Source organism: Acanthopagrus latus, chromosome 4, assembly GCF_904848185.1.
Source record: "Acanthopagrus latus isolate v.2019 chromosome 4, fAcaLat1.1, whole genome shotgun sequence".
NCBI classification, from domain to species: Eukaryota; Metazoa; Chordata; class Actinopteri; order Spariformes; family Sparidae; genus Acanthopagrus; species Acanthopagrus latus.
Window position 1 is genome coordinate 34,637,069 of NC_051042.1, and position 27,431 is coordinate 34,664,499.

The window sequence follows — 27,431 nt, forward strand, 5'->3', positions numbered from 1 at the left end:
CAACGATAATAAAGTTGGTAGTATTTACACTCAAAGACACAAATCTTAATCTTTGGGAGAGAGTGACGCACCGTACCGACTACAAGGAAGAGGTAGTGTCTTCTCCTCCTTCTTCTTCTTCTTCTTCTTCTTCCTCATCTTCTTCTTCTTCTTCAGGCTTCTTCCGTCACACCAAACTGTGATGTCAGACGCTGCAGGTCAGAGGAAGTAAAGTGATGTGAATCTGAAACAGGTTCTGTCACAGAGAAGACGACACCTAGATATTCACTGCATGATTTACTAGTGAGGCACATGAAGTTGGTCCTCTCAAAACTGGATCTTGTTTTTGTCTTCTGTGGATTCTTTAGGACTTCCTGATGCTGATGGACATACCTGCCGACCTTGAGAACTCAACAATAGAGGGGAGGGGGTTTGAAACAACTGCAGGAGTCTGGAGGTTTGAGAGACTTTGTTTCCTGCGTTCTGGTGAATTAAAGAGTGAAAATAACAAATGCAACTTGTAATTCTCTGGAAAGAATAGCATGAATTTCACACATCTTCTTCCCAGGCTGATGTTTTCTTTCTCTTCTATGATTCGCTGTGAGTTTCTCGCGCACTGAGCACAGCGGACTGAACACTGTGCGGTGCCGGAAGAAGGTTGTGAGGGAAAAATAATTGTGACTCCAGGAGGAAACCAGGAGGACGATGACAAATGAGTCAGCTGTAATCAGCTGAAGGTGGACTCAGACGTGTGTGTAATATCTGAGCATTACACGCTACAAGAATCCGAGGCCAGATGCTCAGTTGGGTCGTCTTTCCAAAACAGATGACTTGATGATCACGCTGGTCTGAAGTCAGTGTGGAGGAGAGAGAACAGGGTGTGCCGCTCTCGCTTCTCATTGTTAGCACAGCGGTGTCACACCATGAACGTGTGTGAGCGTGTCTGCAAGTGTCCTCCATCTCATCTGGATGATTCGCTGCATGGCTGTGTGGAGCGGAGACAGGAAGCAGAGTTTTTCTTCCACTCCTGGTCGTTCAGGTCATGTCTGTCTGTAGACGAACACTCAGGTTACAACAGAAAAGAAATTTGACATTTCTGTTGACACTAAAACTCTTTTCACTTTACGCTGGACAAAGACTTCAGCTGTTAAATGGCTCTCGTGCCGTATCGCAGCACGTGTTTGCAGTTCTCCTCCTCTCGTCCATGAGGCGTCTTCAGTTGTCGGACATGTTTACTGGCTCCAGCTCCGATCAGCGGCGGTAGAAGACGTGCTAATGCAGCCATTTTCAGACAAGGTGCAATGATGCACTTTGAAAATAAAGAGTTGGGGTGAACACAGCACTAGTTTGAAAGAGAGACTGAAGAAAAAGACATTTAAAAAAGTGACCACCAGAACGGGTCCGTGCATGCTCAACTCTCAAGAGATGGGAGAGAAGCGAGATGTCTCACTCCTCAGCCACTCCCATCGTCAGCTGCAGAGAATGGATGCATGTAATTCAGGAGGTTGTTGATAAAGTTTTTTTGAGATATGTTATAAAAGATGTAATATTCAACAATCTGTCACCTCAAGAATTCATACTCGATCGAACAGAAAGCAACATGTTGCGCCCAGCGTTTTTCTTCAGAACGCTCTGCCTGTTTTGTGCAGCTGCTCCGAGCACTTTGTGTTGAAAATCTCTGAATATTTCAGAAAGGTGCTGCTGTTGTCACCACCGCGCTTTCTCAGGCAACCAATCACATTTTAGATCATGTGGGACTCGTCACCCGTCACCCTGGTAACCCAGAAAACAGAGGAGGAAATTTATCAGACAAACTGGGACAGAAAAGCCTGTTTGTTGGAGCAGCTTGTCTCTGAATGTTTCTTAGCATTAGCTGATTAGCTAATGTTAATTAAAACAAACGTGCAGCCTCTTTTCTCCCTCTGTACAAGCGCCTCAGCTTACTGCTTTTCTGCCAGAGGTAACGTTGTGTCAGGTCACGTCACGGGACTCTGATGAGGACGCAGCAGACATGTTAGCTTGTCTGCACGATTAAAGGCTGCAGATGAATTGGCGAGTATCGGAGGAACAGATTGTTGGACATTTGAAAGTAACCAAGGCGGTTCTGGAGCTGATCCATACTGGCGGACTGTGTGTCAGTGAGACAGGACGGGCCGGTGCTAGAAAGTTAGCATGCTAACTTCAGCAGAAACATAGAAATCTTGGACGTGAAGTCAACAAGGTTAGTTCTTAACAATCTGTTGATAATTGGAATTTAAACTAAATTTCTTACATTTTGCACCTTTTTGAATAATTAAATCTGATGAGGTTTGTGATCTGCTGCTTTCTACATCACCAAACATGACACACGGGATAAAGACAACAACATACTCATGCTAATTATGGACAGGACACATTCATGAGTGTCTCGTGTCATCATGGAGCTGATAATCGGTCAAACTCTGACCAGGTTCACGTCATCTCTCTCCTCAGAGGTCAGTGAAAACCTGATGACAGATTCTGAGGGAGGAATCGATTTTGGCAGCTGTTCACTCAGGAAATGACTGAGTTGGTTGAAGCTCAGCGAACACCTCACCATCCTCTGCGCCGCATGTCTCTGCAGAAGACTGACAAGAACTGAATCGAGTTTTAAACAATGCGAGAATCAGCAGAACTCCAGCAGGTATTGTATGATTCAAGCGCTGCGTCTGGTGCGTGGATTTAATGTGCAGCAGTGTGTTTTAATGTGAGACTCAGTTTTTCCTGCATGCTCTTCCTGTCGGTGTGGATTAGTGCTGCACTGCTGCTCTTCCCCCCGGAGACCAAACTGTTTGGATAATTCAAGCTTCAGACTGTCTTGTGATTTATGAGAGAGACGGTGTGACAGCAGCAGAACTGAGACATAAATCTGGTGTTAGAGTATCTACAGAGCGTACCTGTTCACCGCCACGCTACATGACACTGTATATAATATTTAAGATGGGGACGGATGGGGACCTGATGTGATGTTGGACAAATGTTCTCAGCATCTGTATCAACATCCGTTAGCTTTGATTTCATTCAGCTGGGATTTAGTTTCACCTGTTTAACCTCGTTCTGCCACACTCAGCTCCGTCAGCTGCCGTGGTTTCTGTATTTCTTTACGTGTGTTGTTGTTACAACATGTTGACCTCTGGTTTCAGTTTCATCTCACACAGAAATATACAACATAAAGTTTTTCCAGAGTCAACCTTTATGGATCATAGAGTAACGTGTTGTTAGCTAGAGGATAAGGATCAGGTCGATTCTCTGAATCCCCCAAAATATCACCGACAGCAGCGTTCCAGACTCACGTAGTTGACCTTCGCTGTACGGCAGCAGTTTGGCTACAAGAAAAATGTCACCGTACATTCAGTAAAGGACGTTTAGGACTGTGTTAAAACACTCAGCAGTCGCTGTAATGAGAATTTAAATCAGTGTCACAGTCTTTTGACTCCGACCTGTCTGTGAATCCAGCTCAGGACTTTTCTGAATCAGGTGAACAGTGTTGAATTTAAAAGGATCAAAATTGGTGCAGAAGAATCAGAATCAATCTCCTTTATTCCACTCACTACCCAGAATGCAACTTGGCATCTGACAGTCTCAAGTACATGTGGAAACATCACTACAGGAAACGCCTGCTACATTATAACACACTCCATGTAGGAGCCATTTGGTTTGGCTCCAAGAACCAAAACCACTTGATTCAGGTCCGGAGAAGACGTGTTGTCTCAGAGACGGTCTGGATGAAGAGCCGGGTGTGTTCTGATGGAAGCGGATCATTTATTTACAGATGTCTGATCACTACCAGGGAGATTTTACAAACCTACATTCTGCGTGTTGTATTCCTCACCTCCAGTTCAGCCCTCAGGTGTCCTCGACTGCATCACTACTCGCAGCTTCCTGCCGTGGTTTGTGTAACCTCCGGGCCTCTTCAGAACCGCATGAAGAGCTCTCTGCACGAGTCTGGAGCTCCGACAGCTGGAGGAGACACTCAGAGCGCCAGAACAGCCGGCTGCCGAGGGGCTGAAGGAGAGCCTGGAGAGGAGGCCGAAACACAAGCAACACGAGGAGGGAAAGTAAAACATGCGCACACGTGTTGTTGGAGTCGAGGGACGGCGGTAACGAGTGAGCGATCAGAGCAGCAGAGGAGATGACAGCAGCACTTCACATCGAGAGGAGATTAAAGTGGGCGTACGACCTTCTGATGCTGAGCAGAGACTCATGGGAAGACGACCTCATGATCTTAATGAATAAGATGCTGAACTGTCAGCTGCAGGAGCGGCTGGTAAAGGCTGATATTCTGTCCTCTGACATCTTGTGAGTTTTTCTTCACAGAGTCAGTTCACCTGAATAGTTAATAAGCTAACACACTACTTCTCTCTCGTGGTACCGTTTAATAAATGTGAACATAACAGGTTTATTTTTCCATCCAGCACGGTGGAGGTCAATTAGATTTTGCTTGTTTTGCTCCAAACACTGAGAACATGTCAGCAGTAATAATCCACAGACGCCTCGTGAGCCTCCAGTACACAATATGTCGTTTTCAGGGTCGGCAGGTTTATTGACTCGACTTATGTTCCAGGATGTTTCAGGCTGTAGTCGTACAAACGTGTTTTTATAACCCGAACATATTTTATGATCCAATTTAAAGCTGTAGGTCCATTCTGACTGCACATTTAACACGTTACAGCCCAAATACAAACTCTGTGAACCCGACAGTGCAGATCAGGATGGACTCAGTCCAGAGTGTCTGTGACCACTGGTCCAATGTGACGTTACGTACCGACTGCAAACAGAAGTCGGCGCGTCACAACGGTGTGACGTCTGGTTAACCTGCACGCTCAGGCATTTTCAAAGAAGTGTTGCACACACATCGAAATAGTAATAGCCTGAACCAGAGCCATATCACCTGGTGGACGCCGCTGCAATGGGCTGATTTTAGCCAATAATTGAAAATTAGCTAACTGTCAGTTTACGTATTTACTGGTTGATGGCCAAAATATCAAGAAAGTGACATAAGACTTTCAACTTAACAAGCAACGTACGTCAGCATCTCTTCACCTCTGTCATGATGTCTGTGAGCCCAGTTCTATTGGCCAGTCACCTGTCACTGGTTCTGGTCCACATTCTGGCCTCAGACCTGAAATCATTTACCGTATATACAATGACTGGCTGCCATACATTCTCGAGGATTTCACTCAATTTAAATGTGATGTGGCTCCGAGTGATCGAGCAGGACGAGAAGTGCCACAGCTCCGTAAAAATGTACTGTAAATCTACGAAGCTACTGAGGGGGAATTTAAAGGGATTATGTGGAACATAAGGGCTCAAAGTGAGAGATATTTCCATATTGTAATGTTCTGACAGTGTGGAGGATTACTCATCCACAGTTCAAACACAAAGTCGCCTGAGAAAACAAAGGTTTTAATCGTTCTGTAACGCACTCGGCAGCTGAGTGCTGACACCAGATATTATGGAAAATGGAGAGAATTGGTGTTAAAATGCTGAACGAATCATGAAGTTAATGTCGAATGATCGGCAGTATTACATTTCCACATTAACCCGGACTACGTGGAGAACACAGCGCTGCTTCAGTAAGAACTTAAAAGATCGAATCCGGTTCCTTTCTTCTCTTTGCTTCCACACTGGCTGCTGTTTTATTAATGAAAGCCGGGAACGCACAAAGACGTCTCATTATTTTTTCATGTATATCAACAGAGCAAATGAAATCTTCTCTCGAAACCTTTCAACCTCGCTGTCCTGCTGAAGGAGGGAAACAATAAACAGGACGGGCGGCACGTTATCGAGGCTCAGCGCTTCATTCACAAGTCAGCGTCCTCTCGGTGAGTGGAGAAATGCAATTTATTCAGCTCACTGAGGAGAGAGAGCTTTATCTGAGAGGCCGACTAAAAGTGAATTAATGAGACACACACACACTCACACACTCACACACACACAGCGATGAGCTCCAATCAGCTGGCTCGGACCTCTCTGAAGCTCTCCATCACTCTCTCTTCCTCCCTCTGAACATTTCCACAGCAGTTTTTAAATCCAGCTATAATCTTAATCTTTTAATGAACGTTTCCATTAAATAGTGTCATATTTTAGTCATGAGATATTAATTAGACTGTAAATTATTTACTGATTTAAATAGCACCACGTTTAATGTAACTTAAAAAGAATATTCTTGCTTTTTGAACTGGACTTTCAGCGTTTTCCTTCTGGAGTTTCTGTGTGAGCAGACAGAAGCTGATGGAAACATCCAGCCGGCGCCTCCTCAGTTTCTCTCCTCGTTTCTCTTCTTTCTGGATCTTTGTTTCTGTCTGTGGGGGCAGCTAGGTTTGGGATTAGCTCAGGAGCTAATTTTAGCATTCAGCTCACAGTGGACTTGATTTGTTGTCAGACAGTGTTTGGATAAACATCACTTACATTACTTGCCCATCGTTGTTTTGCTGGTTTTACAATCAATATTTAGTCGGATGACAAACATCACGAGTCACATTTCACTTGTTACGTGACGACAGCGGACTGACAAGATGTTGGCAGATGAACACCAAAAGCAAAGATGGCTATTTGGTAATATTTCAGATTGAGGCCTCAGTGGTTCCGTTTGGAGCGAACTACACTCGTATCTCTCCACCAGAATCTTTCACTTCCTCAGCAGCTCGTCTGACGTGTTTGGTCCCTCAAGGCTCCGTCTTCGGTTCCCTTTTGTTTTTGATTCATGTGCCGCCTCTCAGCCAGGTTATTTAAAATGTAGGAACGTCTCTTATAACGGTTGTAACACTGACGACACTCAGCTGTACCCTCTGATCATAGCAGCCTAACTAACTTCACAAACTGTCTCTCAGATATTTAAACCTGGATGTCCCAAAACCTTCTCAAATGTAAAGATGATGAGTCAGGTGTGAGTCTGATTTGCTCTCTGAATTCCAGCAGCTCTATTGGAGTGAAGTGTCGACTAGTGTGCCAACAAATGACCATTACTGGATATTATAGATGTTTCCAGCTGTGTTTCTAGCGACCAAAACAGGTATTTTAATCCAATCCATGATGTTTCTCATCCTAACCAAGTGTTTTTGGTGTTTTAACCTAACCAGAGCTTCAGCACAGAGATGTGATGAGCGAGAAATAGAAAATTCAACCTAAACAGACATAAAGTTGGAACGCTTTTGGCAGAAATGTGCTTAGCTGACGTTTATTCTGGTGATCTTTATTCTCACGTGTGCTGTGAGCAGGCGATCGGGTCCACAGCAGGTGAATCAGAGCTTGTTTGATTTGAACGGTTGCTGGAAACACTCAGACTGACAGACAGGAAATGTACACATGCTAAAAGCCCAGTGAGTTCGTCACTCTTCAGTTTTGTACAAAGCAGTTTACCTGATTGTAAATGTGAAGATGTTGTTTAGCAGAGCTGTAGGATTGTTTCAGGTGATGCTTTGAGATGCACACAGAGTTTTAATCTGCATTACATTTACATTTGTGTGTTTGAGCGACACACAGGAGTTATAATCGTGCTTTCATTGCATTTTTCATTTTCTTTATTACTGGATGCAGTGTCAGACAGTATGCAGGTGCATCCATCATCCTTCAGACTTTGTTTTCTCATTTCGTGGAGTAGTTTCTGTGGTATAACAGAAGTTTGTGTCGTTTCTCGACTGCATCAGACAGTTTAACTTCCAGCGTCTTCCTCAGGAGACATCCCAGACGGAGAGGATCGTCCCTTTGAACCGCCTCGCTTTACATTCATCCTGTTTGCTCATATTAAACTGCAGTGTAATCTGCAGATCATCTCCATGTGGAGAGACAAATTGGAAAGTGAAAGTTTAAAATCCAGCGTCCTCCTGAACACCAGCAGTGAAAGTTGTTGCACTTTCTGTGAACCAGAGAGGAAGATTTCTGACTGCCGTTAAACTGAATCGCTCCGTGTTGGACTGAGAGTCAGCAGATCACTGTGTTCATCACGTTACCTGTTTCTGCTCAGACTGCTTCATCCCAGCAAGTCCTCTGTTCTTCTTCTCTTCTTCTCTTGCAATCCTCACAAAAACAAGCGTGTATGGCCTATAAGTTCGACCAGCTGACCACAAAGATCCTCACAAACTCCCGACACATCCCCAGAATAACTGTTAGCAAGAACATTTCTTCATGTTGCCACTTTCTTTTCCTCTCCCTGTCACAACGCTGAGCTTCTGCTCCGGTTATGTTCAGGCACTAAAACACTTGGTTTGGGTCAGAAAACATCATAGTCTGGTTTAAAATAGCCAGTTTTGGGTGCAACAACCACAAATGGAGATTTTCAGTAAAAATAGCTGGTTTTGTTGCCACGGAAACGGATGGAAATGTCACCGCCATCTCCTCGACTTCCTGCTGTGACAGGTGTCTAATGAGAACACAGCAGAACATCTCACTAATCTGAGATGGAAATTTTCAAACGATAATAATGATAAAATCTCTTTCCAACATCAAAATATGTTTTTCTTTCACTTCAAACTGTGAGAACGTCACACGGCAACAAACCTGTTTAGTAATTTAAACCAACAGCTCACAAAAATCTCTCCAAACCGCGGAGGTGAACATGTTGTCGAAGGCTTCGACCGGCTTCCAGCGCTGTCCTTCTGTGATGCTGCTCATTTCACCTGTACTTTGATCATTCTGCACCAAATGATTTACATCATTATTATTATTATATTATCATGTTTCTTCAACCGTGAGTTTCTTCACACCGTGTATGAGCACAGAAGACGTTCAGACATTCGTCCTCTGCTGTTTATGAATCTGAAACGAGCCTTTATGACAGTTTGCGTTGTTGAACTTCAACCTTCTCCTGCTGCTACAGTTTACGCTGCAGTCTGCAGCTGAACGTGTGTGTGGAGGCTCCACCTGTTCGTCTCCGGTGCCAAAGCCTCCACCCTCCAGCCCGCCTCAGCCTCCTGACCTGAGAGACGGATGAACGGATCAGAGTGGATCTGATCTGAACCTCTCTGACGTCTCTTTGTGCTTAAAGTCCTTAACTGACTGACATCCGGACGGCTGTGAGTGTGAGACAGAAAGTTCTCTGTTCTGCTCACAACAGGAAACAAAACTGTGACCAAATGAAAACTGGAGAGACAACTTTCCTTTTCTCATGTCTTTAAAGAAAACCATCTACAGTTTCTTTCTGAGTGTGGTGTCAGAGGAAAGGCCACCAACATTATCAGAGATTATCTTGTGTACGGTGGCCATGTAGGGACATCTTGGCTCATGTTCAGGTGTAAACTTACCTGAATAAAACAACACTGGCCAGCCGTCCAGACCGAACAGTTTTCTGCTGTGATCATGACGATGATCTCGTTCTACGATTGGAGAATTCTGCACAATCATTTGGCATCAAACTCAAGACGGATGTTGAGACACGTAATAAACTTCAGCATCTTAGCTTAGCACGTTAGAATGATCAGGCTAATGGTACATTAACTGTAGTGCTGGTAACTGTTGTATATTGCCAAGCTTACGTGCTCACAATGCCTTGCTAAATGGCACTAAACACTTTATTATATGTCACTCTGTATGGTTGTAGTCCTGGTGAGGACGGATTGACTACAAGTTACAAATCACCAAATCATCATGAGTCATCATCTGTGGTCGGAGAATGTCTGAAGCAAATTTAATGTAAATTCATCCCGTAGCTGTCCTGATGTTGGTCTCTGAAACGGATGGATGGATGGATGGATGGATGGATGGATGATGGATGGATGGATGGATGGATGATGGATGGATGGATAGATGGCTGGATGATGGATGGATGATGGATGGATGGATGATGGATGGCTGGATGGATGGATGGATGATGGATGGATGGCTGGATGATGGATGGATGGATGATGGATGGATGGATGGATGGATGATGGATGGATGATGGATGGATGGATGGGTGGATGGATGGATGGGTGGATGATGGATGGATGGATGGATGGATGGATGGATGGTTGGATGGGTGGATGATGGTTGGTTGGATGTTGGTGGGTTGGATGGATGGATGATGGATGGATGGATGGATGGATGATGGATGGATGGATGATGGATGGATGGATGGATGGATGATGGATGGATGGATGGATGGATGGATGGATGATGGATGGATGATGGATGGATGGATGATGGATGATGGATGATGGATGTATGGATGGATGGTGGATGGATGATGGATGGATGGATGGATGATGGATGGATGATGGATGATGGATGATGGATGGTGGATGTATGGATGGATGATGGATGATGGATGATGGATGGATGATGGATGTATGGATGGATGATGGATGATGGATGTATGGATGGATGATGGATGGATGGATGGATGATGGATGGATGATGGATGGTGGATGGATGATGGATGGATGGATGATGGATGGATGGATGATGGATGGATGATGGATGGATGATGGATGGATGGATGATGGATGGATGATGGATGATGGATGATGGATGGATGGATGATGGATGGATGGATGGATGGATGGATGGATGGATGATGGATGGGTGGATGGATGATGGATGGATGGATGGATGGATGGGTGGATGGATGGGTGGATGATGGATGGTTGTTGGATGGATGGATGTTGATGGATGGATGATGGATGGTTGATGGATGGATGGATGGATGGATGGATGGATGGATGGATGGATGATGGATGGATGATGGATGGATGGATGATGGATGGATGATGGATGGATGGATGATGGATGGATGATGGATGATGGATGGATGATGGATGGATGGATGATGGATGGATGGATGGATGGATGGATGATGGATGGATGGATGGATGGATGGATGGATGATGGATGGGTGGATGGATGATGGATGGGTGGATGGATGGGTGGATGATGGATGGATGATGGATGGATGGATGGATGGATGGATGATGGATGATGGATGATGGATGGATGGATGATGGATGGATGGATGATGGATGGATGATGGATGGATGGATGGATGGATGGATGGATGGATGATGGATGGATGGATGATGGATGGATAATGGATGGATGGATGATGGATGGATGATGGATGATGGATGATGGATGATGGATGGATGATGGATGGATGGATGATGGATGGATGGATGGATGGATGGATGATGGATGGGTGGATGATGGATGGATGGGTGGATGGATGGATGGGTGGATGATGGATGGATGGATGGATGGATGATGGATGGATGGATGGATGGATGGGTGGATGGATGGATGGGTGGATGATGGATGGATGGATGGATGGATGGATGGGTGGATGATGGATGGATGGATGATGGATGGATGGATGGATGGATGATGGATGGATGGATGGATGGATGATGGATGGATGATGGATGGATGGATGATGGATGGATGGATGGATGGATGGATGATGGATGGATGGATGGATGGATGGATGATGGATGGATGATGGATGGATGGATGGATGATGGATGGATGATGGATGGATGGATGGATGATGGATGGATGATGGATGGATGGATGATGGATGGATGGATGGATGGATGATGGATGGATGGATGGATGGATGGATGGATGATGGATGGATGATGGATGGATGGATGGATGGAGGATGGAGGATGGATGGATGGATGATGGATGGATGGATGGATGGATGGATGGATGATGGATGGATGGATGATGGATGGATGGATGGATGGATGATGGATGATGGATGGATGGATGATGGATATCCTCCAGTGAGGTAAGGATGACAGTATTCAGACTACATATGTGATGAATACAGCTGCTTATCCTCAGTCAGCACTTGCTGCTGTTCTTCCGCAGCAGTTTAATCCTCAGTCACTTCCTACCGTCAAACAATAGAGACGGATCTGAAACATGCCTCTTTCCTCCGGCTCCGGCTCGGACCGGGTCAGAGAGGTGAGCGCTGACCGGAGTCTGAATGAAAACTGCTCTCATTAATGCTGCTGGATGAGAGTCCGTGTTCGAGCTGTAACAACAGGAGGTAGAAGGACTTCCCTGACTGTAACAAACCATCTTTAAAAGTTTCCCACAGATCCACTTCAGCTTCCCAAACCTGAGCTCATGGGAACAACAACCATCATGTTCCAAACAATATCTGTGTCTTGTGGGAAACAGTTGGCTGGTGGTTTTAGTTTGTGCATGAACAGAGTTGTCCCCAACACACTCAGCCTGTGTGACTACAGATGTTGTAGTTTCATATTTTGATATTTTGTTAGAATCAGGTTCACAGTTCCAGACTGTTCCCACTTCCTGCACGTCACACTCATCAGAAATATGAGTAAAGATAGACATAAGTTGATACATTTGTGGCCTAAAGTCAAACGAGTCCGTTTCAGAAATGTTGAAGTTTTTTTGCGACCATGATCTTTTCTTCATGCGTCTCAATCCAATCAAACAGTTCAGGACACATCTGTGTGGTTTCCGAAGCAGAACTTGAAGCATCACATAAAAGATTCCCCCCTGCCTCCAGCAAATAAAGGTTGATAAAAGCAGCTTTCACTCAATAATTTAGTTTCTTTTCCTCGAAAATGTCTCTGCCACAGAACCCCAAAAGCTCTGGAGGATAAAAGACAACGTTTTCTGAAAGCAGAGACACTTTCCATTCTAGTTTTCCTTCAATAATTTCATTTTTTTTTTGTTAAAAATAAGCAGTAGGTGACCGTGTTGGCACTTCAGTGGGCGTCTCAGAGTCTAATTAATCACCTAAAAGCCTTGCAGAGAAGAAGTGGGCTGTTTTGAATAACTGATCAGAACCTGAACCGTCTAAGTGTTCGTGACCTGCAACATGTGTGGGAGTCTGGTGTTGGACCTGCAGGCGGTTGAGACAAAGCAGAACCGAACAGAACCGCTGAGGAACAAAACCTACAGACGGCTCGACGCTGCAGAGATACGTTAGAGACGATTCCTTTACTTCGACCTCTGTGACTGTTTGAATGTATGTTAGTGTTATGTTAGTGATGACGGATGGAACGGAAAGGTCAGTGTGTGGGTTGAACCCTGCAGGTCCACTAATAACCCTCAACCAACAAATCTTCCTCTAAGTATTTATTAAAAGTCTCTCTTCTAGTTCAAGTTATTCATGGCTACATATTAACTGTGAGTGTTCAGTCCTCCGGCTTTCAGTGACCTTTTTCTGTATTGTTCGTGACTGCTGAGGCAGAAACTGCACCATTATTGCAGGAAAACCATCTGTGCTGCTGTCAATGACCTTTTCTTATTTCTTTAATGACTGATTCTCATTGGAGCTGTGCATTACAGAGTACAAACGCTCATGGCTCTGTGACGCTGCTACACGATGTACAGAAAGCCAACTGTGTGACTGATAAAAGTTTATTTTCATAGTGTAAAAGTGTAAAAACTGTCCAGAAGGTGCTTTAAGAGCGGATATCTTAGATTATAAACAAGATGATCATGAGAATGTTAAGGAATGTGTTTATTGTCAGTATATGCAAAACCACAGATAAATTCAGACGTTTCTTTATGTTGCAACTTTACGTTTGTTCAAGTTGAATTTCCTCTTCTCTCATCTGAGCGTTGTGACGATGCTCTGGTCGGGTTCAGGTACAAAAACACACTTGGTCAGAGTTTGAAAACATCACAGGTTTGATTAAAATAAGTGTTTTGGTCACCACAAAGACCTGGACTGACACACGTCAACCGTGGACGTATCTGTGGTTTGCAGAAATGTTGATGACTAACATTTCATCCTGGACGCTGAGCTGGGGACAGTGTTGGATTACATTTTTTGGATGGAAAACGATCATTATGTTGAGCCGTTTGCTTGACTTGATGAGGAAAGAGCACCTTTACAGCTAACCTAGCAGCTTGGCTTCAGGGCCGTCATTCTGCTGATCAGTCGGTCCAACATTTTATTCCAGACTGGAATGTCTTGATGGCTGTCGGACGGATCAGCGTGATATTTGGATCAGCAAGCAAAGTTTATTTATATCACACTTTACACAGACAGCAGTTACAAATTAAAACAACTGCAACATAAAATCTAGACGGAAGCTGAGAAAACACTTGAGTACAACATCAAACTATTACATCTGTCTGAAAAGAAGGTTTTTAGCTGCTTTTTAAAAGTCTCCACAGAGTCCAGAGGTCTCAAGCATGCTGGGAGACTTTTCCAAAGCTTGGCGGCTGCAGACTGAAAGGAGCGATCACCCCAAGTCTTCAGATCCGTCTAGCAAACACAAAGAAAACCCTGCGTGGAGGACCGAAGGGCTCGAGTCGTAGTGTGGAGGTATAAAAGGTCACTCGAGTAGAGTGGAGCCTGGCCATGTAGGGCTCTCCAAGATTTTATAATGGATTTCAAAACCAACAGGAAGTCAGTGCAAAGAAGTTCCTATCGGTGTAACATGTGACCCTCTACTGGATCGTGTTCGGAGCCTGGCAGCAGCAGTTTGGATGGTTTGTAGGCGGTTTCATGAAGATTTGGTTCAGACATTCAGAGGATGAATCCTACTGACATTTCCTTTAGTGCCACCAACATCTAAACACCTATGAGATGGACTGTATTTACCTTTCAGCATGTTAGCATGATGATTTTAGGGTTCAGTTCAACATATTGCTTTGTCAGCGTAAAGGTTCCCAGAGCTGTTAGTGTGACGGCAGCCTCGTCTCCAAAATAAAATGTTTTGTGTGTTTCTGTAAACCACGAACACATTTGTGCATGTCTGACTGCAGCAACAGTGAGACAGCTGCCAAATGTTCCAACATTTGTAAACGTGACACATCTGGATTTTTTAATTGAACGTCAGACATTTTACGGCCTCGTTTTTGGTGACAGAAGCAGGTATTTTTTTTCAAACGTGTTCTCACACTAACCAAGTGAAAAACAGACCACAAACACAAAACAGAACTTAAAGAAATCTCAAGTGTTGAGTGGGTTTTAGAAAAGTACACTAACTTCTAGGTGATTGGGTTTTTTTAGTTATTTTAGTATAATTTTAGTGATGGCAGATGTCAGATATCACAGTGGTTGTCAAGCTTTAGCACTAAACCTTGTTTAAGATTTAGATTTTGACTCATCTCAAGCGCATGAATGTGATGAGAATTCATCCTGTAGCTGTCAGGACGTTTCACTGTGGACCTGAAGTATCGATCTCATTAGAGAACGAGTCAGTGTCGGAACTTGATGGTAACACTTGAAACCAAAATTAAAGCGAACTGATGCACGAATCCCGTCAGCAGATCAGTCAGGCTCCATGTGATGAGCTGATGAACTGATTTACCAGCAAAGAAAAGATTTCTTTCAGGGATGTTTGCCTCAAAAATCCCCTCAAAGACGAAACCATCAAAACCTGAGCAGCTGAGCACAAATGTGAAGAATAAGGTCTTTGTGTTTGTCGATTGATTACACAGCAACGCTTGTGTTAAATTAACTCACAGGTAGAACGATCAGTCAGCTCTGACACCGTGCCTGGTACAGTATGCTACCCTCAGCAGGGAATGATTTCCACATTTACTGATCTAAAGCCAACTCAATAGGATGATCAATGGAGGTGGATGAATTTTAAGTGAGGAGTAATTTCACACTCCACTTCCTCTTCGTCCTGATGGTTACATCCCGTCATGTGACACGTGATTCCTACATTCGAACTCAAAATGAAACGTAAAACTCAGCTGTTGCTTTTGAAGCAGACACAACGTGATAAACATCCTCTGGTTCATCACATCGCTGTACAATTAATCCAGCGTTAACATATTGGATTTTTGTTAAATGAAAATGAATGCGTTGGCTCCTCGCTGGTTGTTCCAGAGTCTAATTAATCACCTAAAAGCCCTGAGGGGGAAAAAAAGTGTGCCGTTTGAATAATTGATCAAAAAAACCTGCAGTTTAGATTCTGTGTTCATGGCCAGCGGTTCTGCAACACGTGTGGGAGTCCAAGGTTGATCCCTCGGGTTGATTAAAACCTTATAATTTCAAAAGTGGAATAAAAAACTATCTTGTCTTGGAACCACTTTGTTGTCTGCCTGTTGAGTCCCTGCGACGAGCTCAGTCTCCAGGAGAAAATGGTAGAAGTTCACCACAGATTTGTTCAGATTTGTATGTGTCATAGGCTGCATCCTGTCGACGATCAATAACATGATCAATAATACATGTGAATGACCTGAGTCTCACAGTGGGAGGTGGAGGAGATGGTGGTGCAGTTACAGGCCAGAAGGCTGCTGAGATGGAGACCAAAGCTTGTGAGAGTGTTTCAACATGTGTGTGAAACTTCCAGCTGAGTTTGTGGCAACGAAAGCTGAATGTTTTTGACTGACGCCGTGTTTGTGGTGACCAGAACAGCCATTAAAGCTGTTTATCGATGTTTTCACAGCAACATCTGGGTTTGTTGCATGAAATGGGATTTCTTCACAAGAGATTTTCAGTGAGTCGTTACAAGTTTTAGAACCATATTTGTTGTAAAAATTCAGGATGTTTTTGATGGAGAGTCAGGACATTAACAGCCACTTGAGTGGTTACAGAACTGGATAATTAACAAGAGTTTGGTTCGTCTCCAGCCACTTTTGTAGTGACAAAACCAGTAAAAAAAAAAGGTGCTTACTAACACTAACCAAGAGGTTTTTGTGCTTAAGCTAAACCAAACCATAAACCATAACATTTAAGAGTTACTGTGGTGATGGTTGATGTCGAGGGGTTTGTTTGTCAGATGAGGACGTTGGTACGTGTTTCATAAGTCCAGAACTTTTTAGTCTTGTACAGAGAAGATGGGAGTCTGTCTTTTACAAAAGTAACAGGAACATACACAATGTCCACAAACAAGCCGCTGCAGTTTCACCAGAATATAAAGAGATATGGAATGAAAACCAGCACTATGTTGCTCAGAGTGGATATTCGGGCCTTGTGCAGATTGAGGTTGTGTGTGTGAGGCATCATGTCGTGTGGCGAGAAATTTAACTTCATTTAACTTTAAAGTTTGGTTTGAGTCGTTGGCTCAAGTGTCTGGGGCTCTTGTCACCAGCGAGGGTAAAATGGAGCGTGTGATCGGCCGGCAGATCGGCGCAGCGTCAGCGGTCGTACAGGCGTTGGACCGGACTGTTGTGGTTTGGACCGAGCGGAGCCACAAAGCTTTTGATTTATATGTTGATCTACATTCCAGCTCTGGTCCAGAGGCAGCGGGAGTCGTCGTGTCAAAAGGAGCCAGTTGAGTTGGATCAGGTAGCTGATCAGGATCGAGGGTTTCTGGGCACGTCCAACTGGTAGGAGGCCAGAGGGTAGAACCAGAACACGCTGGAGGGATTATTTATATCTCATCTGGCTTTTTGAATGTCTCACAATCCCTCGGGACGAGAAGAGCAGGAGAGAGATGATTTTACTCCTGCTTTTCATTTTCCTCTCCTGATTTTCTCCCAGGGTCACAATTCTTCTGTATTTCATATGATTTATGACAAAATTGTTCACCTGTTCCCGTTTCAGTTGCCACAACCTGTTTCTGACAGTGTGCAGCGTGAAGTCTGCAGTACTGTCGCACTCTGTCCTCATCGGTGAGCGAGAGGCCAACAGAGGAAAGGAGGAGAAATGTTTTGTGCAGTTTCAAAGTCAACCGGACGTGTTTCAGGTTGTTGAAGACGTTTCACCTTCCATCCCAGAGACCTCTTCAGTTCTAACTACCTGGAGGGGAGTCGCAGGGTTTTACACTGTGTAAACTGTGTGGGAGTGTCCTTAAGAGTCAATAAGGACACATGTGAGCTCTGAGTCGTTAGGGCTGCTTGTGGGTCGTTGATCCAACTAGACTTCCTGTGGGTTGCTGGGGCCAGGTGAGCCCAGGTGTGAACGGTTGTTAATGGTTGTTTTTCTGACAGTCGCAGAGTCGTACCGTCGTCTGTCACCATCGAGAGGCTGGCGGACGCAGGGCAGTGGTGCACAGACGCTCTGAGGGCCAAGCGCAAAAATGAATGAATAAAATCAGATGAATATGAGTTTATTCCAGAGGGCTGAATTATTCTGCATTCTTCCCTGAGAATTAAACATGTAATATATTTAACCTAGATTTGCTGCTGCAGTGGATTTTATTGTTTTCTTTCTCTGAAAGTTGCCAGCATGCAGGAAACATGTGTCCATATTTTTCGGGGAGAGGAACCTCGCTGACACCAGCTCTCTTTTTAAAATCCTCGTGATTTCTGAGGTCTAAAGGTCGGCAGGTATTGGACGGGGACAACTGCCCCACTTTGATTAACCTGCTGCCACAGTGACCGAGCCTGGATAAGCTGCAGAAAATGGATGGATAGATGGGCAGATGAACTTTGACCCCAAACATGGTGACCTGCACACGGTGGGATTCGTACAGCGACAGGAGACACTGAGGACGACTGATGGAAAGTTTCTGCAGCTCTGAATTCTTTTTTAACTCCGAGTAAAAAGTCTCCAGACTGGCAGAAAATCTGAAGGTCATTTTCTCTGAGCACTTTTGTTGAGTTTGTTGTACGAGTTGGCTGCAGAGTTACAGTCGCTTCTGAATACCGTTTGGCCTTCTGCTGCTTTAAGATGAGTTGCAGAATTTACAAGTGCAGATAGAAAAATAGGAGCAAATAAAAAGCCAAACTCCTGCAGCATGACTTGTGTAAACTTTCAGCACAAGACCCGAATGTGAGGTTTTTTTTTAAATGATCACTGGGTGAGATTCACCAGCACACGGTTCATCCTGCATTCACACTCTGCTCCTGTGAACTTTTGCCCGTGGGATTTTTAAAACTTGGCAAATTGTTCGGTCTCCAGCAGCAGCAGCAGCAGCTTTGCATCAGCACTGGGTGGATTTCCTCTGTAATAGTCTGCTGAGTGTATTCAGAGTTGTGGGACAAAGTATATATTTGTGTTGTGCATGCTCGTCTATCCGTCACATCACCCTCTATCCTCTCCCTTTTTATATCCGACAGTGTTTCGGCGGCTGGCGTGAGCAGAGGAGCGAGGAGACACTTTTGATGTTCAATGAAGCGCTTCACTTCAAAGTTGTGCGCTGCAGGATTAGCCGAGGAAGGAGATTACTGTAATTGGGGACTGTAGAGGTGGAACAAAAGGTTCTTCTCGCTGTCAGAGAGGTGGATGTTGTGCAGTTTAACACACACACACACACACACACACACACACACACACACACACACACACACACAGTGTTACAGTAGAGGACGTTAAAGGGAAATGCTCTCTAAAACATCTTCCTATTTTATAAAAAGCCACCTCATATTTTCCTGGATGAGTTGTCGCTCTGTGAAGACGGCTGTTGTTGGTTGGTACCAGAATCTGTACTGGAGCTGTAATGGGACCAGATGAGCCGACAGATGTGGAGGACAGCTGAACAACATCCTGAGCTGTTTATTAATATGAGCTAGACGAGCAGCTCAGCGGTCAGCGGGGTGGAGAGTCTGAGCTCAGACCAGCTGGGGAGTCCAGTGTTACTGCAATCAGTATTTCAGTCCGAGGTCGGGTCGCAGAGATACATTGAATTTTCAGGTACACGTGGAAGGTAAACTTCAGCTGGTGCTTACCTGTACGTCACACAAAAATGGATGTAAATGTCTCAACTTCTGATCAAAAATATAATTTTATAATGTTTTGCCTCAAGCGTGCTTCTGAATGTCCCGACTCCTCAGACAAGCAAACCAACATGGCTGTAAGTGTTCGCTGTAGATTTAACAACATGTCATCACAGATTTTCTGGCTCTGTTGCCACAAACCCGGCTGGAAAATGTCCTGACCTCTCGTCAAAGATTTCTGCGTTTATTTGCCACAAACACGACTTCAGATGTGACAACGTGTCATTCAACGTATCTCAGTTTTGTCGACGCTAACAAGCCTTCTCACTTCCACCGACCAAGTCAGCTCACACACGTAACATAAACGCTGTGTCAACACAGAAACTAGACCGTGTTTGTAGTTTCCAGAGACTGAAGCTGCCGACATTTATTCTGGCGTCAGGGCTGTAATTAGACGGGAGCTATTCAGAGCTGCAGCTTTTCCTGTAAATGGTTGTATTTCCTGTGCGGACGCGAGGTGAACTCTCAGTGTGGCATTCATTAACTCGACTTAATCACTGCTGCTGGGAAAAGAGGAGGACGGTGAGGGGGGTGAAAAGCTCACAGTGACATGGCAACAACAATGCACTGGAGTGTAGTTAGGAATAACAGAATTATCTCCTCATTACTGCTCCAGTTTTTCTCCCCCGTTTGTGCAGCGAGCTGTTCAGGTGGCAAATGGGTAACGATTTCTAATTGTTGGACTCGCTGTAGAGATTATGGGCCGAGTTAGTGGATGAATTCCTAAGTGATTCTGTGCTGCTTGGTTTCTCCCCAACGGACTGTTCATCTGTGAATATTCTCCTGGTGAGATGGAGAGCCAGGTACACTGGAGGGGCTGAGATTTCTCCCTCAACGGCATCATCAGTAACAGCTCAGTGATGCAGAGAGGAGAGGCTGATTGAATAAACCCAGTGTGGAGATGACACGCGGTACTGGAACACGCCGCAGTATTGATCCTGTACTGAGTTTAAAGACAGAGATGCTGCTCCGGCTCGTGGAAAATAATGATGTGACAATCAAGCTCCTCAGAGCTGAGGGGGAAAATCCACTGTGCTATTTCTGTCAGAGTACTTCCTGTTGTATTATTCTCATAAAGCAGCGCTGCACTCAGTTCAGCTTCCTCCGACCTTGTAAGACGATCTGTGCACAGAAGAGGGAGGAGAGAGGAGCAGGTCTGAGTGCTGCTTCCAGACAGGAAGACTTGTGGTGGGAAAGTCTGATGGTTGGTCGGGTTCCAGATCCCTCCAGAACTTCTAATGAGCAGATTTCCCTCAAACACTCGAAGACACTTTTAGACGGCTTTTCACTGCAGGACTATTTAGTCGTGGCATTTTTTTTTTCTCCCTCGAATCTTTGATATTTGCACCAAAAAACAGCAACTGCTTAAAAAACATGTAGGAAAATCAAACGAGCCTGAAGCTGGAGGGTCATGATGTCACCAGATGTGGTCTGTGGTGTCCGCTGTGTTGAGGTCAGTGTATACAGATCTATATATCTATATGTTGTATGACTTCAGAGAGGATGCTTCAGCACGCAGGCGGGGAATGGAACCGCGCTGGACGACCTCTTCAACCTCCAGAGCTGCAGGAGTTCACTCACCATCAAGTCTTACAGACACAGCATCAGCACCTGGTTCTCCTGGTGAAATCAAACGAGGGCTCTGTGGCCTGATGCACCTCGACACATCCAGAGGTCCAGACTCACCAGGACGACGCCGTCAGAACACCGCTGGAGGGTTTTAGAGCGAGACGTGTTGGTCTCAGCTGTATTCGCCACCTGTTTCATAATGTATCGAGCAGAACAACATGTGATTTACTCTCACGTGGATGAAACCATTTAGATTTTTATGACTACACGACTTTCACTTTAACAGCAGCCTCAAAGTAAAAATCATCTGTTTGTTAGCATTATGTAATAGATTTACAGCCTCCAGCAGCTGCTGTCGGAGATCTGAGCCTCGACATCAGTCCTTCAGGACGTCTGTGTCCTCGAATACAGGCGAAGTTTATAACCACTGATTGGTTCACAGAAGTACTTCGATGAGATGGTCTTTAGTTTCGGTCCTCAGAGATATCGTGTTTATGAAGACGTACGTTTACTAAAGTGACGTCAGGATTAAATACGTGGAAGCGAGCTGAGATCTTCTCTGTGTGGATCATTAGCTCCGGTCGCTCTTTAGAATCTGAAAGAAAAATAAGAGTACAAATGTGAAAAGAGAGAGAGAGAGAGAGACTTCTGAGACTTTTAAATGGCAGCCTCTCCGCTGACACAGGTGACTGGTGCAGACTTGTTCCGGTGTAATGACAGCGCTGGGAGAGATGCATCCTGCAGGGCGGCTGGTTATTGAAGTGTGACAGTAACACAGTCTAACACCCTGCAGGCTTCACTGAAATCACTTAGAGAAGCTGTTTTCACCCTGGCCTGTGATCTTGACGTGTGTGTGTGTGTGTGTGTGTGTCTGCTTAAGGCGGCTGAGTAGTGTAGAGTGAGATTTCCCTCCAAGCCTGTTTGAGATTCATAGCTTTAGAATTGGACTCTAAAGTGCAGGGCGGCCACTTTTTAAAAGCGGGCACAAATTCTGGCGCCTGTCTGGCGTTTATCCTCCAGGGAGCCACTTAAAAGTTTGGGCTTTTCAAAGTTTGGCATCTTAAACCAGCCACAACAACAGCAAGGACTGAAACTGAGGAAGAGACGGCGTCTTCGTTAGAGAGACGTGGGTGTTACCTGAGAAGCAGACAGGAAGCTCTCTGGCCTCGCTCAATGTTGTAGCTGCAGTTAATTAAATAAAACATCTCCTCTGACTCTCTGCTGAGCTCTTATGATGCTACGTGCTGTGCATATTTTACAAACTTTCACACAGGACACAAGAGAGTCAATGAGTGACATTAACGTCGCCTCCTATCAACAACACGTGGAGACGGAATAAAGAGAAACTTCTGCAGCTGCGACAGACAAACAGGAGATGTGAGAGTCTTCCTCTGTCTCTGAGCTTGAAACCGAGCCAGCGACCGCCGTCTGAGGACGAGTTTCAACATTTGTAAGTGTGAAACCATCCAATATTTATTTAAGAAGATATCGGGAAGTTTTCCAGCCGTGTTAACGTCGACTAAAGAGATATTTGAAGCCAAATGTTGATCTTCTTCAAACATTAACCCAGTAAAGTTTTTGTGCCTTAATCTAACCAGAGCATGTTGTCATCACATAAAACAGAAAATTAAACCGAAAGAAATATAAAGTTTCAATAAACTAACATCCTCCTCTGAATCCAGCAGAGATTTAAATCAGACGGTTCTTTTCCCGCCTGCATCAGGTCAGTGACACGTGATTCTGTTAACTTTTTGAAGCTCGACGTGTTCAGGATGAAACAACACCTGGTTCTGAGAAGCCTCAGTGGACCCGTGTGCGTCTGATCGGTGAGTATAAAGACAACAGTGACTGAACGCTGCCGATCATCACTCACTGAAACTCTTCTCTTGACAGGAAGCATTGAGCTGAAATCAATTTGAGAATTGAAAGCCACTCTTTTTTTTCTCTCTCTCTTCCTGGTGAATTATTATTGGTAGCTGAGCCAGTACACGACTGCTGAGGCACTTTATTTTTGGCTGCAGTCAGAAGCATTTTATTCCCGTGCTGGTCTCTCTGTGTGGGAAGCTGCTGATGGATTTTGTGCCTGTGACACAGTTTGTGGAGCTCAGCCTGCAGCCCACCGGCTCTCTGCAGGCTGCAGGACATGCACTTCTTATGTACGACTTATTCTAAGACGCTGAGATTCTCATCCCTCCTCAGCTTTTATTTTATTATTCACATTTCTCTTTTGACCTTTAAATTATAATCCTTACAGTTCACAGCTGGTATGTTGGACGTATTTGTGTTAAATGTAAAACAGCTGAGTGGACTGCAGCCTCAGCTCAGACTCTTATTCTTCACAGCTGATGGAAGACGAGTTATTGATTTTGAAAATGATCTAATTATCTCTGAGAGGTGTTCAGCTGAAGTGAATGTGGATGTGCAGATGAACATGCGGCTGAGATTAAACTCTTACACAGAGTCACTTCTTTGGACTCTCTCGGCCGAGCCGCCCCGTCGGTGTGTTCCTCGGCTGTGTGGCGGCGGCGGCGTGATGGGTGAGGCTGGTGGAGAGCGGGCCGTGTGTTAAAAGCCTGCCTGACTACAGCCTCGCTCTGCTGGCAGCAGGATCTTCAGGCTCCATTAGACTCACAGATGCGCTCAGACACAGAGCTCACCAGCCTCCACCTCTGAGCCCTTTTTAAACCACGCTTCCTCCCAAACAGTTCAACGTGACGGCTTCACAAGTGAGCTGAGGAAGGCGGACACGCTCACCACCAGAACCTCCAGGGGGACCGGTTCACATCAGGACTCGCCTCTCTTGATAGCTGCTATCTGTGTGAAACTTGTTCTTGTTGTAGTGCAGCAGTGAGCAGCAGGAGCAGGAGAACACACGGCGCCGTGTTGTTCTGTTGACTCCGCTCCTGGGCCACATACTGAACCACACTGGTGGATCATGAGTTTTCTTGTTTTTTGCTGTGAAACTGGGTCACTGTCCTCACTGCTGCAGATCTGTGATTTGTCCTGACTGTGTGAAAAGCAGGAAACTTGCTGAAAAACAGTTTTTACTAGTAAAGCCTGGAGCAGGTACGTCTTCTCTTTCAGTGTGACTCAACCTGAACCTCCACTGAGGAGAGCAAACTACAGAATGTCTGTCCGGTCGCTTCAGCTTGTGATTCGGTCGTATTAAAGACACCAGGACGTGGAGCAGTGTGAAGAAGTGCTCAGATCCTTTACTTAATCAATAGTACTCATACCTCACTTTGAAAATGTTCTGTTAGGAGTAAAAACCATACTTAAAGGAACAGTACACCCAAAAATTAATCTTAATGAACAGTCATGACTTCCTCCCTGCATGCTGATGGACACTCAGGTGGCGTTTAATCGCAGGAGAGGTGGGAAGTAAAGAAGCACAAATACTCAGTTACTCTCCTCCAGTTCATGTTTCATGTCTCTGTCCTCTGAGTCTCTGTGTGACTTCTCCTCTCTACACCTGAACTTTCTCCTCCTCACAGCTTCACAACAGCCTCGTTACTTCAGTTTGATGCATCTGAGGTGAATTCTGGATTCTTGTTATTTCCCAACATCAGCAGACTGATGTGGACCAATCAGACACAGCGAGACGAGACAAAGACGTAAAAGCCATAAGAAGCCGTAAACAGACAGAGAGGGAGGCTGGAATGTGGAGAAAAGGCGAGTTAGTGTCTCGTATCTGCAGAGAGTTTCTGATTTTCTCTCTTTGTTGCTGCTCGGGACGCTTTACCAACCCAACATGTGTCTATTTGACGTCCTGGGAATGAGACTCAACAATCAACTGTCTTTGTGGTGCGTTCAGGAACAGCTGGGACAAATCCTACTGATTCTACCTTTAAATTTAATAGTCTTTGAATTCTGTTAATATGACGTGAGCTTCAGTTAGCTTTGAGCACAAATGTCCTTCAGAGGGAGACTTTTTACTCTGATACTCTGAGTCCATGTCAGAGCCTGAACTCTGTTACTGTGCTGGAGGAAACAAGCTGGATCAGAACAATACTAATTATCTGAACTTCTACGGGAGGACAGGGTGTGTGGACATTACTATCTAAAAGTGTTTTAAAAAGTAGATATAAAGTCCTTTGCTTGGCCTTTGTGTATGTTTCACCATTATTTGATATTTTATTGACCAAAAACCAAAGAACTAATGACAAATAAAAAAAGTAATATTAGCCTAATTGAAGATGAAAGTAATCATTGCTCTATGATGACGACAGAAAACCTCAGCTTTCACACACATTCGTCATATTGAGAAATATTGTTTTTGCTTTTTTTTCTTTTACAAACTGAAGTGATGCAAAAAAAAAAAAAAACCTCTTCCAGCTCGACTGTAACCATGGCAACTGCTGTGGCTAGCCTCCATTAGTGGTAACCATGGAGGCCCAGCTGGTCGTCCTCCAGCCAGAAATCAAAAGTTTCTCTGAACAACATGAAGACGAGCATCAGTGTCCAGAGGAGGAACTCAAGAATCAGTGAGGAGGCACTTTGAGAGGGACGTGTTTTATTAAAACGCTCCTCCTCCTCCTCCTCCTGTTATGTTATGACTCTGGTTACTTTCCTTACATTTTTACAGGCTCACATCGTCTTGATGCTCCACAGCTCTTCCTCCTGATGAGCAACACCCGTCCACAGAGTTAACCTCTCTGGACGGAGACATCCAGGATGGAACATGTCTCCTCCTGTCTGTTTGACACTTGTGGTGTCTGCAGCAGGAGTTAATCGATGCTTCAGGATCACGATGCTGCCGCTGCTGTATGTCTTGTATCTATTCTGACACCTAATGAATCCTCTGTCAGTACGTTTACATGCACAGCTTAGTCAGATTACAGCCATAGTTCGACTCTGCTACTCAATCAGACAACTGCAGTTGTCTGAGTATACATGCTGGTGAGAAAATCGGATTCTTGTGCCGGAGCATGTCATCCCCTGGTACGCTAGGTGGCGCTGTACCCATTTCAACTAGTGGTAACAGAAACACCTCCGGCTGACCTCTTTACGTCACCAGCTGCCTCGGCATTCAAGAAAGATGGCGTACGAAGAGCGAGATGAAGCTACATCTTTGTGCACTTTGTATATGGTGCACAAGATAATTACACATTAACCAGATGCACAATGACGCTCTTGCTTGCGGTCATTTCGGAGGAAAGCCGCTGCCGCCGCTGTCGCCATCACCATCCTCCTACTTCCGGGTCTCGGTGTCTCTCAGCGACAGGTGCTCTGATGTGACTGGACTGAAAATGTGCATGTTGTTAGTGTCTGCAGTGAGAGAGGGCTGTGAGGGGGATTAAACGTGGACTGTGGCGGCTGCTTGACACTGCTGCAGCCCGACAGATCTTTGCTCTTTTCCATTTGGTTTTGTTTCTGGAATCCGACCGCCTCCTCGGGTTCCTGTCCACCAGGCGGTTAATTGCATTCACCTGGCATCCCGACTGTAAAGCAGCTTCTGATTAGAGGCTGAAGTGAGAACCAGAGCTGGAGAATCATGATTGAGAGCGGCTCGTCTTTTCCAATCCTCCCTCCTCTTCTTCTTCCTCTGCTTTAAACTCCTCGGGTCAGCACGTACACACATCGATACTTACAGCTTACACAATACACTTCATAAAAAACTGTATATATTAGAGGTAAAAGCTGATTCTGAATTCACAGAAACACCAGAGCTCCGTGCTGAGAATGCCTGGTTGATTGGAGTTAACAGCACTGACAGACCTGTGGAGCCGGAGCGCACCTTGCTCTTATTTTATTAATGGAAAGAGAGGGAAAGCAGCCGAGTTTGTCCTGAAACAACTGCCTCTATTATTGCGTCCCAGCCGAGCGGTCAGAGGTGACTGACAGCAGTTTTGGGGAAAGCGGCCGAGTTTCAATTAGCTTCTCCCGCAGGAGGACAGAGGTTGTTCATCTGCAGCGCCGAGCACAGAACCCTGCCAGCACCACTCTCATCCCTCCAGGTCCAAACACGAAGAACAAACCAGCGGTGTAACTCTGGTGTTTTACTCTCCAGACGCTTAGTCAAACATTCACTTCCTGATTATTTCTTCTGCCCAAACATGATTTCAATCTTTTAGACCATTTCAGGTCTGAAGGACATTTTCAGAGATGGACCAGATATTTTAATGACGAACGAGATGATTCACTGAAGGAAAAAGACCAAAACAACAATATGAAAATATTCCATTCTCAGTGAAAGTGTAATAAATATTCATACATCAAATATTAAAATATTTAAGACTTCTCTCCAATCTTTGTTTTTCTGTGAAATGTTGGAGAATTTGATCTTTTCTTTAATCCTCAAACAGTTTTAAAACAAAACCAGTCGAGTTTAGATGAAA

General features: G+C 44.8%; 2 long non-coding RNA genes across 3 annotated transcripts; one reads left to right on the top strand and one right to left on the bottom strand.

The window, feature by feature from the left end:
- LOC119017590 lies at positions 1–27,431 on the top strand. Of its 2 annotated transcripts, XR_005074486.1 has the most exons (6): positions 1,600–2,200; positions 2,452–2,641; positions 5,698–5,822; positions 22,367–22,543; positions 22,851–22,919; positions 26,752–27,431. It is a non-coding gene; the product is annotated as an uncharacterized LOC119017590 (long non-coding RNA). The 2 variants fall into 2 exon arrangements; XR_005074487.1 differs by lacking the exons at positions 1,600–2,200; positions 2,452–2,641 and adding an exon at positions 1–436.
- On the bottom strand, positions 3,512–4,966 carry LOC119017591. The gene is made up of 2 exons (XR_005074488.1): positions 3,830–4,966; positions 3,512–3,741 (listed from the first exon to the last, which is right to left on the bottom strand). It is a non-coding gene; the product is annotated as an uncharacterized LOC119017591 (long non-coding RNA).